At 42.1% G+C, this 12,423-nt stretch overlaps 1 pseudogene; it reads right to left on the bottom strand.

The window, feature by feature from the left end:
* The window catches only part of LOC142475226 (cytoplasmic polyadenylation element-binding protein 3-like), a 37,338-nt pseudogene extending 25,268 nt beyond the window's left edge, over positions 1 to 12,070 (bottom strand).
* Between the last annotated feature and the right edge of the window lie 353 nt (positions 12,071 to 12,423).

Below are 12,423 nucleotides of genomic sequence, written 5' to 3'. Positions count from 1 at the left end.
ACACTACGGAGGTGTTATTTCTGTAGTAAAACGAGAAATCTAAACTGCAGAAAACAAAGCCCACCATATTAGGCCAGGTATAGGCGGATATATATGAGGGGCTCAGGTTTTACATATATTGAGTTTGAGGCAGGGGAGCACCATTCACAAAGATATAGCCAAGAGGCAATTAGACACTTGGGACTGGATTGCAAGTGTGACGTAAGGTCGGAGAGATATCTGCGTGTCATCTGTATACCTGCGATACCTCAAGTTAAAAGGAGTTGGAGGTCGCCAACTGATTGTTAGCACAAAGCGAAAGATCTTAGGAAAATGTTTTATAACAGTCACTACATCTCCCCCCCCCAAAAAAAATAATGATATTATTAATATTATAATACCCTGTAATACAAATTCTGTGAATAACATGTGCAATATGTGGTTACAGGAGAGATGTTGGTAAATTAATTTAACTCATCTGGACAGAAATTATGACGTTGTCAAACATGATGAACCGGTGAGCGAGTGTAAAACTAGGAGTTCTAAGAAACCTATAGGCAACAGACATCTCGTCATTTAAACATCAAAGCTCAACTAGTGTGCCTTCAGCTACCTGATAAAAGATCCTCTTTAGTTATGTGACACGAGAAGTGCCATTCCTGACAGATGTTGCTCAAAGACAGAGTCTGATGAACAGGAACCAATGTGGTGTAAGGGTTTGCACCAAAAGCGCCAATGTGAACGGAATGTCGGTATTGTATGTACAAATGAGGAAAAGAAAAGGAAGTGGTGGATTATAGAACCACCCATATACCTCAAAAGCATAAGAAATGAACAAACTGAAGAATATTTCCAGATAAATGCGTCACTGAATAAAATATATGAGAGAGAGAGAGAGAGAGAGAGAGAGAGAGAGAGAGAGAGAAAGAAAAAGAGAAAAAAAAAGAGAGAGAAAAAAAAAGAGAGAAAAAAAAGAGAAAGAAAAAAAAGAGAGAAAAAAAAGAGAGAAAGAAAGAGAGAGAGAGAGAGAGAGAGAGAGAGAGAGAGAGAGAGAGAGAGAGAGAGAGAGAGAGAGAGAGAGAGAGAGAGAGAGAGAGAGACAGAGAGAAAAAGAGAGAGTGAGAAAAAGACAGAGCGAGAAAGAGAAGAAATATTAAGGCATTCTTTAATGTTAAAATATCCAGCAAACGTGACACATTAACAAAAAAGAAACATTTGACATGGAATGATAGGATTGCGAGCAAGCTTCTGTATTTACATTAATGTACAATTTGAAGACAGAAGGATATGTCCATTTTAGCATGCTTTTTTCCTTCGTCTCCTTTTCAATGAATAAGTAATGTAACTGTAGCAGAGCCATTACTTTCATCTGAGAGAACACATAAAATGATCAATAAAAACGGCAAGTCTTCCATTCCTAAATACATGTTGCATTTAAAATTGATCACGGTTCCTTATCTCCTTAAGCTGCAGCCCATTAGTCAGCAGGTGGTGAAGAAATTATGCTGGAGCTGTAACTACGATACACAGTCTCAGTTTCCCTGCCCTCCATTTCACTTCAGTAAGCAAAGATGGCTCTGTCTAGCGTGACATATGGCAAAATACTTCATGGCAATAATGGATCTTTGAAGTAAAAAATGCAGATACGGAAAGAAGTATAATATTAATTTGGAATGAAAAGAACATGCTGGGTGCCAATTATCAAGTTCAGTAGCAAATTCTTACAATACAACTTTTTTTTGCCAGCTGCTGCAGAAGATGACGTCATTATTTCATTTGTGACGGGGAGGTGGGGTCCTGCTAATGATTACTTAATGATGCATTCACTGTCAAACTGATCTGGGAGGGAAATACAGTAACATATGCCAATACATAGTCATGCTAAATTATTTTCCAGGAAAGAATGAGGAAGGTTTACAATGACAAACACTTAAAGCACAATATTACCATGCTAAAACGCCCGAGCTGAAAAGGTGCAGTCTCATTTAGAGTATTTGCAATGACGTTTAAAAATAACACGCACACAAATCTAGGTGTTTGCGCGGGACAATGAAATACAGCACCATGCAGGTCACTAGTATCAATGTATTAGAGCCCACAGAATCCAATGTTTCGGTCCTGTTACAGGAGTTTCATCGGCGCAGTTCTGTAAGAGGCCCGAAACGTTGGATTATGTGGGCTCTAGTACTATCCGATTGATACTACTGACCTGCACGGTGCCGTATTCCTTTGTATGGTGCAAACTGATGGTGTCGGTCCTTAATATGGTCCTGGGTGATGTATTTATTACTCTATTCGGATTGTGCACATGCCAAATTATGCTACTTACATTACTTTAGGAATGGTGTGTGTATCTGTGTGTGTGTGTGTGTGTGTGTGTGTGTGTGTGTGTGTGTGTGTCTGTGTGTGTGTGTGTCTGTGTGTGTGTGTCTGTGTGTCTGTGTGTCTGTGTGTCTGTGTGTCTGTGTGTCTGTATTTCCAATCATGTATCTGATGACGGTGAAAATGGTGGCAAGTAAAGGCAACTGTGCCCAAAATATTTTCTAGAACAGTGCTCTCTCCTTTAAAAAAAAAAAAAGAGACATTTTAAATGTCCTTAACTGGGGAATTTTTGTTGTGTCCTTAAATAAAAGAAATAAAGACATCCATACCCCAAATGCAATAAATCAGAGCACTGCATCACATTAATCTGCTATGATTTAATATATTTAAATTGCTGCTGACTTTAAGAAACGAATGTCACATCTGTTGAAGAATTCTATTAATTGTATGTTTGTGGCAAAGTTCAGCCACACTTCCCACACATTTTGAGAATCCTTAGTAAGGAACATCTTCCTGCGCAAGCCAGAGCTGTATTACTGATATTTTTGTGTCTAGAGAATGGTGGAGGAGGCTCCATGGCACCAAGACTAATGTTACCACTACTTCTACTGTCGTTAATTCATATTATGCCGACATATTGCCCAGCTCAGTAATGACCAGAGCATGAAATACAAATGAAAGCATAATAAAACATTAGATAAGGAGGCTCCTGGTGCAAGCCAGTCTAAAAGGGATGAGAGGGTGATGTTACAAGCATAGGTGGAGGCAAAATGTCACTCAGCATGAAGGCTTGTGTTTCGGGTGTTAAATAGGCCTCTTTAACATGGTGGATTTTGAGAGCCTAATGTTGCGCGGTAAAGAGTTGCACAGTTGGGGAGCAGCCCTGAAAAAGTCTTATAGAGGAAGTAATGAAGGAGACGAGCCGTAGGTAATGAGCTGTGACTATGTGGGAGAATACTTGGGGATAAGATTGAAAATGGAGAAAGGGGCTGTGTCATTAAGAACTTTGTCGGTGCGCAAACCGACATCACGGGGGTGAGCAATGCCACCATCTGGCTGTGATAGTGAAAGGCGAGTTCTCCTTCAACGAATAGCAATAACCATAACAAATTGACGGACATGACTGATAGAGGCTATTGAAGTCCCGGATCAAGTGGTCAGAAAGGCCGCACGCGGAGCTTGAGAGGTCAGGAGAGGCAGCGGTCCATGCAGAACCAGTAGCTGAGGCATAGGGGTTCCCCCTTCCCCCCTCTCTCCTAATGTGTCACCCTCCCCCGCCCCCCGAGTCTTTGTGTAGTGTGTTTATTTGGGAGTTGGTTTGGCAGTACATACAGCAGAAAAATTGACCCATGTTATAATATGTTTAAACTGTTGTAAGTCTGAAAAATTAATAAAATACAAAGTTGAAAAAAAAAAAATAATAACTTTGTCGGTGAGACTCAGAACCTTGAATTTGATTCTGCTGGGTATAGGTAGCCAATACCGGGAATTTGCACAGTGAAGCAGATGTATGGGCAGGATACATTTCAAACAAGGGTAGACCTACAAGAGGCAGGTCACAGTAGCCTAGTCGGGATATGAAAAGTGCGTTTGAATTTTGGTGGATTGCATGGTGTGGAAAAGGCGTAGTTTTGCAATATTTTGAGGAACCAGATGTGTGCTATAAAGGAGGGGGAATAGTCAGGATATGACACCTAAAATCTGGCTTGTGGTATCGGGAGGATATTGGAGTCTACAGTCATCGTGAAGTCCCAGCAAAGGGTTACAATTAGAGGGAGGAAAAATGATTATTTGTTTTGGACATGTTGCGTTTGAGGTAGCAGAGAGACAGCAAAGTGATTACCTCAATGTAACGATGCGCTCACCACAAACAAGGCGTGACCGCGGGGCCGAGGCGGAAATTTGATAAACGCCAACCCACAGCCGCAAGGGCGCATCTGGAGTGTAGATAAGTCGAGGGAGCCGGGTTGGGATAGGAGAGGCCAGGATGGTCAGTGATACTTGCCGAGGTCTGGATTGGAGAGGTATGGATCGTTGCAGGTACTTTAGCCAAGGTCGGGATTGGAGAGGTGCGGATCATCGTGGGTAAGCCGCGGTCAGGAGCGGAGAGGTGCGGATCATCGTGGGTAAGCCGGGGTCAGGAGCGGAGAGGTACGGATCGTCGTTAGTAAGCCGGGTCAGGAGCGGAGCAGTGCGGAATCTAATAACAAGCAAGGTCAGGCAACACGGGACAAGACAGGCAAGGCTCAGACAGGGGGCAAGACTGCAGTGAACACAGCGCACATAAACAAGGTTATGCCCAGCCAATATGCAGGCTAAGCATATAAGGCAGAATAGTCCAATGAGCTGGGAGCATACTCAGGAGTATGCCTGGCTGTGGTTGGCTGAGAGAGGCAACACAGGTGTATCCCTCTACACAGAGGAACGGAGGAGACTCTGCGCGCGTGCGCGGGTGACGCACACACGGGATGATGACGTGACCGCGCGAACGAAGCCCGGAGGCGGGGCCAGCGGGAACGCCACTTAGAGCCGAGTGCGGTCCGCGCGCGCCCCTAGATGGAGCGCTGGCATTTGCTGATCCGCAAGATGCGCCGCAGGAGGCAGGACACCCGACCGCGGGTCTAGGTAGCCTGAGAGCGCGCCGAGGGGGGCGTGAATGATGGATCCATACACTGAAAAAGACAATAAGTGACCAGAGTCCAGAGAGAGGAAGAGATTTTCGAAGAAGAGATTCCTGAAAAATGTCATGTTCCAGTGCATGTCACCACGACTTGTAACAGGATCTACTTTTCTTTCAAAACAATATGACAATATTTCCTTTAATGCGAGGAACTAGTAAACCGTGGAACATTGACGTTCCCCAACAGTTTAACATGAAGATGCCAAAGCTAACATTACATTTCCCTAATTATTTTTGTCTAACTCAATGCATAGATGCATTTAATACGAGTTGGGTTAACGTACAAGATTCTAAAAGGGTTATTCTTTAGGCCTCGTCCAGGCTCTTCGCTTGCGTGCTGAGGCGCAGGGAAAGCGGGTGCTTTCCCTGGCCTAGCGGTTGTTTGCCCTGCGCGCCGTCAGGGGGCGGGCCAGTTACATCACGGAGCTGGTTCGCCCTCATTGGGCGAACCGCTCACGTGACCGGCCCTGCGCTCCGGCAAGCGCTTGATTTTTAAAATATGCTAAGACCTACGCTTTCGCGCGCTTGCGGAAGCGTAGGCGAGCCCCTACTAAAGACACTCTAATTGCGGCTGTAGCGGCTCAGTGGCAAGCATGAGCGAGCGTCAGCATGCAAGCAGGTAACATGGCCGAGGCCTTAGACTGCAATAGTGCTGAGATGGGGGCACAATAGCTGTGAAAGTTCAATGGACTTCCATGCTCAAATCGGCACAATCACAGTTTAATGAACAATACTCTAAGTGAGAAACAATTATGCACAATTCTTTACTTTAGTGGTCTTTTTCCCCCAAAATGTAATTGGGCCTACCAGTTTTCAAATGAATTGTGTTTTCATTTATCATTCAATGAAATATGATATAGAATAGGATATGCAGAATTTGTAATCTTCACCTATAAAAAGGACACAATATTTGTATTAAAAAAAAAAAAAATCTTCGCTAAATGAGATTCCAATTCATTATGTGTAGGCGTATAATGCTGTCACTCACTAGTATTTATTGAAGAAAAACAGATCAAATGTTTGTATAATTGGCTTGGTGACCACAACTACTAAAATAATTTGTCCTATCTGTGCAGCAACTACTGACAGAAATCGCTAATTAAGAAGTGTGATTTTAATTTAAATTATAGCACGTCCATGACATGAATTACTGAACCTTAAACCATGGCAGAAGCAAAATGTGGTCGCCAGATACACACATTCGGTGACTGCTGCTATAGGAATACAAATTAAAGTCTTTACAAAATTCCTACTATTTCACAAGCATATAATAAATACTGATTATATTGACCTGTAAGACAGTAGTTCCCCTTGCTTCATTTATTGTATTAATCTGAACCGGCAGGCCAGTGGTCAGCAAATGGCCTTAGCGGGGCCTTAGCCTTAAGGAAACAACGTGGCAGTCCGCAGCATTATGCAAGCATGCCAATGAACGAGTGGAACAGCCCTGTTCTCTACAGGCAGCCATGACTATTTAGCCCACTGGTTCATACCTCCTATAGCAGGAGCAGCCCTGTAATAGGATCAGCATGGTACAGATCTGAAGAGCCCTGGATGAAGTTCACACAAAATTATTTCGAGGGTATTCCTGCTTTAAAAAAAGAAGACAGCAGTCATACACACTCAAATTGTGCTTTACAACAAATTTCCCAGAAAGCTTTTATTCCCTTCACGGGTCACACACTCGCAATACAAATACGACACAAATTCAACTTTACTTTCCCATATGGAGCCCATACTTCAGAGATTTTCTAAAACTGGAGTCATATTTTTCTGAGCACTTAAATACAGTTCCATTTTGAATTATTTCTTTTGAAGCTGCTTTATAATACATCTGGACAGATGGGGGGACCTCGCTCGAACTAAAATTTGAGTGCAATGAATATAGTACTGTGGGCTACCAGGGAGGTGGATAGGCTAATCAGAGGAGACTGGCGAGTCGTATCAAAACAAATCATAATGGTACTGATAGATCTACAAACTGGACGATATTAAAAATCTATACTTTGGTCATACATACTGATATTTAGTTATAAAATAATAATAAAAGGCAACGTAAACCACTATTGAAGTCAGATAAGCTCCTATTTATTTGGCCATATAAATGTATATAGGACACTTCCTATAGTGTTATTGCCTAGTGGTGCACCTGCAAATTAGGGTCACGCACAATACACACTAGTATATGGCACAAGGAGTAAATGAACCCTCAAAGCAAACTATGTACGTTTGTTTTAAGTGGATAATCTGTAATGCGAGTCTTCCGTCTCACCCTGGTTGCAGTGCAGTGATAGCATATAGACTGGTGCAATCCAAAGTGGTCTCATTAAGACCTACTAATGGAGACACCCGCAGTCCCAGTGCCTTCTTGGTCTCATATGTGCCTCTTTCCATGTTTTGTAACAGAGTTTAGTGGGCAACTTGCCAACCACGAAATTAATTGATGAATTGTGTTTATAGTGCCTATGATAATACAGTACCAATATCATATATGATGTATAACACTGTTTTGTTATTTCTGCGCCAAGTCTCACCGCTGTGGGTGATAAATGTAACTGAATGGCCTCTTATTTTACGGTCGACAAATGACACGTTTGTTTGATGCCCTATCTCGGTACATGTATAGCTCTGATGCAATCACACAGTGCATACAGACTTGAATCGGCTATTTTGTATACTTTGAAGGTATAGAAATACCGCAAAGTACCTTGTTGGTAAATTAGCATCTATTGCAATAAACCTTGTTCTTCAGCATTGTGTTTTTCTTTAGCACTTCGAGTAGTTTTATCTTGTCTAATCACTACTAGAGCTGAACAAATTGTTTTGTCAAAATATTGTTTCTTTCTTTTGCACATAGATTAATATTTGTGTCTAGTGACTAGCAGAGCCGAGTATCTTGTTTCGTTTTCCACCTGTCTCCACCATACGACTCACCAGTCTCCTCTGATTGCTTTATAATACAACCTTAATCAATGTCACTTTAGAATTGCTGCTGCGTTATTTTCTGCTATAAGAAACAACCTACTGGTCACCAACAAAACCAGTTCCTATTGTATACTCCATGACATTTATTGTTCTCCTTTCAGGTCTGAATGTGCAAAGCCAGCAACCATCTTAAAATGATAGCCCAACTTTTAAAATGGCAGAGAAGCCATTACACGGATGAGCGCTCTCACTCTGATGCAAGTTAAACATACTTTCCTATGGGCCGTGCAACAGTCATTTTCCACACTAGCTTGAAAACTGACACTGCAATGTCTTTCCTACCAGTCAAACATGAAAACTGTGCACCTGCTTAAAGCAGAAATCCATCACAATTTATATTTCATTCTAGATATGACAGCATAAGCACAGCACACTACAAAACACTTGCCCCTTTTCAATTTTGTTTCGGAGGCATTATTTGGTTCCAAGATTTGTTTACATTTGGGCGATTACAATGTGAATCAGACCAATTCCTGGCATGGTCGATACTATGCGTCAAGATACTGCTGACAGCTGTCAGGAAGAAGGCTGGAACTCAGAAGTTTAAAAGCCCAAAAGAACCAAATTAATATTCTTAAATTTAACAAGGAAACAAGTGAGAAGAGGAAGAAAAATAACTTGGATTGTATATAGGATTCTATTTGACAGAAATGTATTTCCTCTGCATACTCTATTTATGGTGATAACTTCCAACTAGGAATAATATAGTGCTGCTTTATTTATGGGAGTAAAAAGGGTATCGCATCTCTAATGGGGTAGGGTTACCCAATGGTAGCAACTGCAGCAATGCACCCTAAACTAGAATATAATGAAGAGGATTAGACACTAGAAGCATTTCTTAAATGAAAGTATCTGTGTCACAGCACTGCAAGAATGTGGTTACAATAAAATAATGCAGACGATAGGAAGGTTATGGGAACATAGATATGGCCAAAAAGTGCTTCTTTCCGTTTGCCCAACTATTAAAAAAACAGGCATCCAGAAATCCACGTCCCCAGGAAAAAGGGGAGACGAGAGAATACCGAGAGACAGTCTCCCAGAATACTGCTTAGTAAGGAAGTAATTGATGCCGTAATTCAGCAGGCCTCGGTCTGTCCTGCTAAAAGGGCAACTGAAATGAGTTACCAAGTAAATACTACTAAAGTCTTTCAGTTGCGAGATTCTACATGCATGGGTTTCCAGTATTTTCCAACAGCTGTTATGAGCCTATACCAAACGTCTGCCTTTACATACAGACAATGCTTGCAGAATGCTAACGCTACGCCCATCTCTGTTGCATGTCACACCACCTAAGGCTATAATACTTCTATAAATTCTGGTAGTCACAGCAGCAATCAATAGTAGCACCACAAATTACTGCATACTGTCTATCGTATGAACCATGGATCTTTATCACCAAATAAAACAAAAAAAAATAAGGTGTTAAAGACGTAAATAAGTGAACATACTTTGTATTTCATTACGAAAAGGAATAAAACAATTAGATATATTCTGCGGATACAAAGGCTTAAAATTATTGTATTTCCCTTGTTGCAAATTGTGAAACTGATCTGATACAAACAGCTTAAATAACAATACTCTGGAAGAACAGTGCAGCTTTAAATATTTTAGTGCAACGTATCTACTGTAGACTGTGCAGACACTTCATAGCATAAAGGTCTGTTCTGCACAAACACTGTTGCAATTACGTATATTTATCAAGGATTTTAGATGATATGTTCTAAAGAGAATGCATGATGGGGGTCTGTATTATTGATTTGGAATTGTGATCAATAGCAAATCAGTTGAGTTGAAGTAGGGGGAGTTTTTTGACTAAAAGTTATTAATTAAAAATCCCATTTATATAGTTAATATCCTAATGAATTGCAACTGCAGTGCATTTATAATGTCTGCATTATTCTAACTATTAAGTATGCTCAACATTATTTGACGCCAATTTGAAATGCGCATACTGTATATGGACACAGAACTAAAAAAAAAAAACCATATCCTAAAAATAGAAATGTTTGTTTAGTTATGTTTCATTGGTAGCATTTTGGCATTTCATCTACAATTCTTAATTTAAAAATACACACATTAGTAAGAAAAAAAGATGACCAAATATACACAAGTTAATTAAAATCAAATGTTTATATTTATATTAAAATGGTTTAAATAAAAAAGTATTTTCAGCATTAATGCAATGTAGTAGCGCTGCCATTAAACCTTCATAGCACTAAATTAAGCAAAGTCAGCCATATGGTGCAGAATTGACAAGACGATACAAAAAATGCTTTCCGTGCCTGACTGCCATTGTGACGTGATTACATTTTATAACCCTTTATATGTGCTTCCCTGCATTGTTGATCTCAATACTTGTTGGTAAAATTATGCATTATAAGTTATAAAAATAAGTAGATATGTCAGGGTATGATATATAGAAACACTCAATTTCAAATATTATGTTACTATATAACATTTTTTACTATATGCATATAAAAGCATTAAAGAGACGTTATGAATTCTGGCATCCTATGGGGATCTTGCAGCAGATGTGAAAAACACAAATGCAAACATGAGCTAAATGAGGCATACATGGGTGATAAGCAGCCTGCAAGATGAAGCATAGGGCACCACATAATGTGCAGATGTGATCTGCTCCACTGGCTGCAATGTTCTAGTATTTTATGACATACTCTGCCAACATTCACATGGAATCCAATCAAAACTCAGACATGGTTGTATTTTACAGTACCATGGCGGACAATGACAGGGTCACATCTGTACGCATTTAGTATAAAAATAAATATATATTAACAAAGAAGGGCAGAGTTTAGTTATTTATTACCTGAAAGGGCAATAGGTTATTGCCGTTATCTGTCCTGAAAGCGTTGTCCTCCACCCAGGATTTGGGGGTTAAAGGAGATGCTCGAGGGAATTTAGGGGGGGCGATCACATTGCTGGAGAAGGGTTTTTTTCATTGGGGAGATGGGATTAAGTGGGGAGGGGACCCCAACTCCTACCCCTACTCCAACCCCTACTGCCCTGCTGGGGGTCCCTCCCAGCCTGCAGGGCCCCCCATGGGTTGGAGGGTGTGTATTCCAGGCAGCATTCTGCTGGTATTCCAGCTGGAAGGGGGATGGTGAGGAAGAGGAGGATGAAGAGGGCTTGTTGGTTAGGATGGGCTGATGGCTGTAAGCGTTTCTCTGGTTATAAGGGGGGCTGGGTATTGGGGCTGACAGGGGATCTCCTCTGCTGTTGCTGATGAGTCTGATGTGCAAGCCCAGCTGGGGAGAGAAGGTGCCCCCAAACACGGGGGTTGACGTGGTGATGATGGTGATGGTGGGGGAAGTTCTGGAAGAGCATGGTCCCATTCACTGGAGTAATCCCTTGATAAAAGCTGTCATCCACAGCACTGCTAGTGCCTCCTGTGGACCAAGTGCTGCCGAACGATGGGGACAGGGAAGGCGCAGCTGGGGGCTCCTGCTGGCCAGGCTGAGGAAAAGCTCAGACCGGGTATAATGGGAGACTCCATCTGCATCTTCTCCTTGAGGGTGGGGGCGCTGACACCGGGGCTGCTTTCTGCACTGGAGGGCTCTGCTGCACAGGAAGCTTCTGAGCTGGGATCTTGCTGCTGATGCTGGGAGCTTGGGATGTTGTTTGTTGTTGCTGCTGCTGCTGTTGTTGTGCGCTGCTGAGCTTTGCTTTTGTCCATCAGTAAGTCATCCTGCATGATTTGCAGAGCTGAAACATGAGAAAATCACAAGCGGGTTATGATTGTCACCTAAACGTCCCCTGCGATAATGACTACACCACAAACCGATGCAAAGTCCCACTCCCCCATTGAGTGTGTCAGCTAATAGTGCCACAGGCTGCAGAAATAAACGCTGCAGCAGCTCACCCCCGCCCCCTGTGCTGCAGCCGTGTGCCCTCCCCGTGTAATGAAGAGACGTGCTTATACAGAGAGATTACACTGCTATTTCGCCACGTCTCTTTGCTCTCGCACCGGAACTCTGCGCTCTCAGCCTGCACGGAGAGCCGGAATCTGGTTCCTGTGATTTGCAGGCACCTCCCATCCCCTGTGCTATTTGCATACGTCAATAAATACTGCTGCGTCCTTCAGCAAGGTTATGATTTGCATACGTCAATAAATACTGCTGCGTCCTTCAGCAAGGTTATGAGACACTGCTGCCCTGTGATCAGAGACCTGCAGCACCCCTCCTCTCAACAGGGAGACCGCTTCCCAGCCCATTCATTCTCCCTACCACGCTAACCTTGCACAATGATTGAGTTTCCCAGCTGCAGGTTGCCAAATCACACCCACAGCTTTTAGTGACAAAGCATATGAGACACCACCTACCCAGCCCATACTATACCCCTGCACATTGCCCATCCATAGTCATATTATTTATTTATTTTTTTACGAGAAAGAGAGAGAGAGAAAAAGAGAGAAAAAGAGAGAAGAGAGAGAGAAAAAG

This window comes from Ascaphus truei, unplaced genomic scaffold (genome assembly GCF_040206685.1).
Source record: "Ascaphus truei isolate aAscTru1 unplaced genomic scaffold, aAscTru1.hap1 HAP1_SCAFFOLD_1116, whole genome shotgun sequence".
Taxonomy (NCBI): Eukaryota; Metazoa; Chordata; class Amphibia; order Anura; family Ascaphidae; genus Ascaphus; species Ascaphus truei.
This window is presented reverse-complemented; position numbering and strand designations above follow the sequence as displayed.